Source organism: Ahaetulla prasina, chromosome 1, assembly GCF_028640845.1.
Source record: "Ahaetulla prasina isolate Xishuangbanna chromosome 1, ASM2864084v1, whole genome shotgun sequence".
Taxonomy (NCBI): domain Eukaryota; kingdom Metazoa; phylum Chordata; class Lepidosauria; order Squamata; family Colubridae; genus Ahaetulla; species Ahaetulla prasina.
In genome coordinates this window covers 108,902,447-108,908,446 of record NC_080539.1, presented here as the reverse complement: position 1 = coordinate 108,908,446, position 6,000 = coordinate 108,902,447, and positions in this window count along the sequence as shown.

Genomic DNA, 6,000 nt, shown 5'->3' with positions numbered 1-6,000 from the left:
GAAAAAAGCCATACGTTCATCAGTAATCAGGTAAGTGCCTTAGAATCTCTACTTACTAGAATCTCTAGTAAGGTTCGGCTGATGAGGAACTCAGGTGAGATCGCCAGAGGAGACTTTAATTTTTTTTTAAAGTTTAAAGGCTATGCCGATCTCAGCTGAGGGGCGGGATCCTCAAAGGCTTTTTTTTACTTTTAAAGGCATGTTGCAGCTGAAGAAAAACCAGCTTTTAAAAGTAAAAAAACAACAACAACCTCTGCTGATGGTGCGGCTTAGCAGAGGCGGGGGGAGCAGGGCCAGGGATTTTTGAAACCGGTCCTCCGAACCAGCAGCCACCATCGCTATCGGATCGCGTGAGCTGGTCTGACCTGGGAGCATTTTACCCGACATACATACATAAATATATATTAGAAAAAATCCATTGATTATATATATATATATATATATATATATATATATATATATATATATATATATATATATATATATATATATATATATATATATAGTGTGTGTGTGTGTGTGTGTATGTATATATATATATATCGTGTTTTCTCCAAAATAAGACTTATTTTGTGCTTATAATAAGCCCAATCGGACTTTTGAGTGCATGGCAATAAGGCCAAGCACTTATTTCAGGGTTCAAAAAAATATAAGACAGGGTCTTACTTTCAGAGAAACACGGTGTGTGTGTGTGTGTGCCATATGTACACTTATTACCATAATTCTGGATGTCTTACAAATCATAATAAAACAATGAAAACCATAAAACTAATATAAAATTTCCCACCATCCCCAAAATCAATACATCCCTTTGATCTAAAACGCCTGAAATGGGGAAAAAAATGTATAGTACCACATTCATTTAAAACCTAATGTACTCAAGTTGTTCAGGGTTATGTAAAAAGAGTGAACCAGATTATGGGGCTCTGATTCTGTGGATGACTGTAGTACTTGCTGAGTCAGAGATGAACAATGCTTTGGAAATAAGACCATTGAGAGTTTTCATCCAGCAATAGCAGTGTAGCTGCCCTGAAAAATAATCTAGTTTTATCATTAATGTTGCTGAAATTCAATGGATGATATTATAAAGTTGCAATCCATTGTTTTGGAATATTGCATTTTTTAGAAAAATGTAGTGGGGTTAAGGTCTAAAATTGATGGAGGTAGCAAAATAGGTGATGGAGCTAGTTGTTTCCTGACTATAAGGGGAATAGAAGAGAATTATATGAGTGGATTGTTGCTGGTGTAACACTAGCATATTCTGCAACAAAGAGCCTGGGTGACTTCCTGCAATACATCTTTCGCATCACATATTATATGTAAATTGATTCCCAATTATTTGGCAATAATTTGTTTTTCTGAAGGAATACCAGACTCTGAATATTTCTTTTTTAATTTCATATTCCATGAACACATGAAAACTTCCAAGGTGTATATGTGATGAATAGTTTCAGGAAAAGAGGCTTGCTGTAGTGAATGTGCTTATCTAATTTTATCTTACAAAACACAGATGTTAGAAGCTCTCAATGAATGCAATGAAGTCTTCACATTTTCAACAGACATCAGGTATAGCTGAAAGACTCTACCCCATTAAGATGTGTATGACATATTTTTATAACTTTATTGGCTTCAACTTCTGTTGTCATTCTGAACTTCGCCACTGCTACTTTAGCACAATGGCTAACATTTAAAAAAAATATCAACTGCTGCATGTCTGATTACTTAGAAACAACTCCTTCACATGCCACAGCCTGGCTTTAATAAGAGTTCTCGCTTTACAGTCACATAATTACAGTAATGAATAACAGTGGTCCAGACATGCTCCAATATGGAGAAATTGGTTTTGTTCCATTTTCCATGAACTTATAGTTAGTAGTGAAATAGTGAAGGTGGCAGATAATTCTTGAAGTTCAGAATAAAGATGGACAGTATTACGGAGAAATGAAGAGGAAATTAATTTTAAGGAAGAAGGAAGAAGGCAAAGGCAAACTTAACAGGAATATAGAATGTGTTATATAAGAATATTTCAGTGACATCAAAGACCAGAATAGCTAAAAAGCTCTTTCTTGAGTACTATTCAGTTAAGGGAAGTAGTGAGAGAAAAACAATGGATAATATGAATAGATAGGATAAGGATTCTTGGAACAGGTATAGGTTATTTTAATACAGACAGACCAAGACAGTAAGCATTTGTCCATGCAATTTTGAGGAGTTGAATCTGAATAAAGGCACATGACTTCTATACTTTCTATTCAGGCTGAAACATTCTCTTTAATCAATTCAACTTAAGATTCAGCTTCACTTCTTGATTTTTCCAAAAAATCATGTTTATATCCATGCTTCCTTCTTTCCCTTTTCTCTATATTCTGAGGTATAGAAGGAAAACAAAATGAACATTTTGATTCTATCTATATATATATATATATATTGAGCAGCATCTCACTTACTTTGGCCATGTCACGTGGGGAAATTCACTGGAGAAAGCAATTATGTTTGGAAGAGTTAGCGGTAAAAAGAAACCAGGCTGTTGAAGAACATGGTGGCTGGACACCATCAAAGCTGACACCAGCCAAAGCATAGAAAAGCTCAAAGAAATAGTGCAAGAGCAGATGTGGAGAGATGTGGTCTATAGAATCTTCAAGAATCAGATTTTGCTGAATGGATATCATCATCGTCATCATCATCATCAATGTATTTTAGCTTTCACTTCCTACTTCTATTGGAATCATCAGTCTTGGCTAAAGAATTATATTTATAATTACCTGATTGTAATTTAAAAGTTCAGTATCTGGCTGCCTTACAGTTTTTGTTTCAGAAAAGGTAATGGAGCCAGAAACTGAACATGTTAATTACAAGAAGGGTGATCTGGATGGTTGTAGAAGGATAAAAATCTTACACGTTTCCTCCTTTGATAAGAGGGATCCTTTAGCACTATAGACATCTGCAGAAAATCAGGCTGGGCAATGGGGACAAATGATGAAACATGTCACATCATCATGACACAAGCATCATCCCTTACTACAGGGCTGTCAAACTCGCGGCCCAAGGGCTGGATGCATTACGTGCTGGCCACGCCCACACCTGGTTTAGCGAAGGGGGGAAGTCACAATATGTCACATGACAACGTCGTGATGATGTGAGTTTGACACCCCTGCCTTAATATATGAGTTGTTGTCTTGTGATGTCACAATGTATGCACTTATTTCAGTATCATCATGGTTAGGAGCAGATGTGAATGCTTAGCATCACAGGTAAAAGCAAATTGCATGATTGCCAAATAACCGGCCAACAGTTTTATTTATAAGATCACTGATAAATCCAGAAGTAATCAGTTCCAAAATAGATCAGCTGGTTAGAACGTGATGTTGGCACAATGCTTTTTTAAAAAAAAACAAAAAAAAACCTTTATCTGGTTGTTTTTCATTCCATAGCTTTGTAGTGCTCAAGTTAATTAGTTTTAATCCAATCAAGCAAATTCTCTCAAATGTTGTCTTTCAATCTAGAGGCCAGCTATTGATTTCTTTGTTCTATTACCTCTGAGGCAAGCCTCGGAGATATTAAATACTTTGTCTAATCTTCCTTCCATGGTCAATAGTTGTTTTTCAGTCAGGCATTAGGTGTATTCCCCCATGCTTCATTTCCACGCATGAATCTATCTAGGGTTTACTTGACTGCCATAATCCTATGCTTTCATAATTTATAGTGCTCTTTTCACTTTATCACAACCCCTCTAACTGTAGTTCAAAAATCAAACCAACCATCTTTATACTCAATGGGCTATGTTAAAATTAATGATTCTACAACAAAATATTAGTAATTTTGAAGTCACCTAATCACAGCAAGATTGTTTTGAGGATAAGGAAGGGAGGTCTCCCTATTTATACCATAAGTGCCGAAGTTTATCTTAGATTGATTGGCATGTTTTACCTATTAGCTGTTCCTGTCCAGTTTTGTACTTAAAAGAATATCTACATCGCTTGATATAGTCATTCTGTTTGAAAAGACTGAGTGCTGAAAGGGAAGCATATGCCTGCTGAGAGTTTCCAAATATTCATGGCTAACCAAGCAGATTTCTATTTTAAAACAATTAAAAATAGTGCATTTTTCCATGTGTTAGATTTATATACTAACCAAAGTATTAGTTATTTACATTTACGTTTACTCTGAGAGTTGAAAATCTCTCCCAGTATTAAAGCAATATTCTTTCTCAAGAATATTAGAGTAATATTGTTTCTATTTTTGAAGGAAAGCACATAAGTCTGCTAGGGGCTGTCTGTAAATATATTATTGATATATATGTCTTGACATGTGTGTAGTTGTGAACTTATATGTGTAGAAATGTGTACTAGCATTGTCCTGATGGTAAAGATTGTAGATCATAGAAAGCCAGCATTATTTTATTCAGATGGACATCATGATGAATATTATCTGTTTTCTTCAACAGTACTGCTTTTAATAGTAATATCAAAGGGTAAAATATTTTCAATTTTTCTCTTATGGAAATGGAAACATAGACCATTACTAATTTTAAATGATATTTAGAGGGTGGGATTTTTTTCATTCTGATCATTTAAATCTTTCCTATATCCCGACCAATATTCAATAAATAATTCTCCAAGCTTTAAAGACAGCCAGTGATTTAAACTGAATTTACTTTAATGTTTTTTTTTAATCTTGCCTTTTGTGAATCCAGAACACACTTCATAAGCCTTTTCTGTCATCTGAGTTATTAAATGTTATATGTAAACAGTGATAGAATAAAACAATGCAATATATCTGTTTGCCACGTCCTTGCGTGAAGGTTTATCTAGAAAAATATTATTGATATATATGTTTTGACATGTGTATAGTTGTGAACTTATATGTGTAGAAATGTCAATAATGAAAATGTACTCTCTCTGTTTTCCTTATGCTTCGTCAAAATCCATCTTTCCTTTAATATTTATGCAGCTGAACAACCCAGGTTTGCTGTGGGTTGATTCGTCCGTATATTCTTTTTGCCTCTTATTTTGCTTCTTTATTAACACCATCCCTATGGTCAAAACTAACCATTCATAGGCTGAATTACTGTTTACTTATATCTACCTTGTGCTCCCTTCCCATCTGTCTTAGTAAGGATTAGGAGGTTTTTCCCTGGACTCCCGTTCAAATAAAATCTCCCACAGAAATTTAAATCCATTATTTTTTATGATAGAGATATTTGTCAATACAGCCAAAAGGAGAAAGCAGAATTCCCAAGATGCATATTTTAACTTAATGACTTAATGACTTCTGATTTAACTGAAAGTGTGGGCAGTAAGTGTCTTATTTTTTTAACAGAAGTTTATTGATTATAGGCAAAAGAGAAGTATCATAACTGTTTATTTGCAAAAAATACTAATATTTTCTTGAATAAATATTCATATGTAAAAGCTAGTCCAGTCTGCTAAATAAGGAAAGGGGTTAAAATCAATGTGACTTCTGAATCAATTAAGGGATTCGAAACAGTAATGCCATTGATTTATACAGCAATCTTCAACTTTTGGTGACTGTTCTGAATCTGTTGCATTAACTAAATTAAATCTGAATATTTAATGAGGCAGGCAGAGATTCTTTTTCCTATTTTTCAGACACTGTCTTTGTTTTACAAGAACGTACATTTCTAATGAAGGATGAAACCACCTATAAATATGATTTTGATTCATTTCTTTAAAATGCATAAATTACACTATCCATGAAAATGAAATTAGTTAGATGAAATATCCTCGTTAAGAAAGATGGGGACAATTAAAACCCTCATTTCTGGACAATCTGGGCTGCAAATAAAATGCAGCCTATCCTGTGGGTGGGGGGGGAACAGTGGTGACTAAATTATATTGAAATAAACCAAGCTTAAGTTAATCATTAGCTTTTTCTTTCAAAACATTCAACATAATACAATTTCTACCTCAGTAAGTTTTACTTTCAAATAAATGCACTTAGGATCAGAAAGTGTTTTAGGACCAGCTTTTGCTAAAGTGC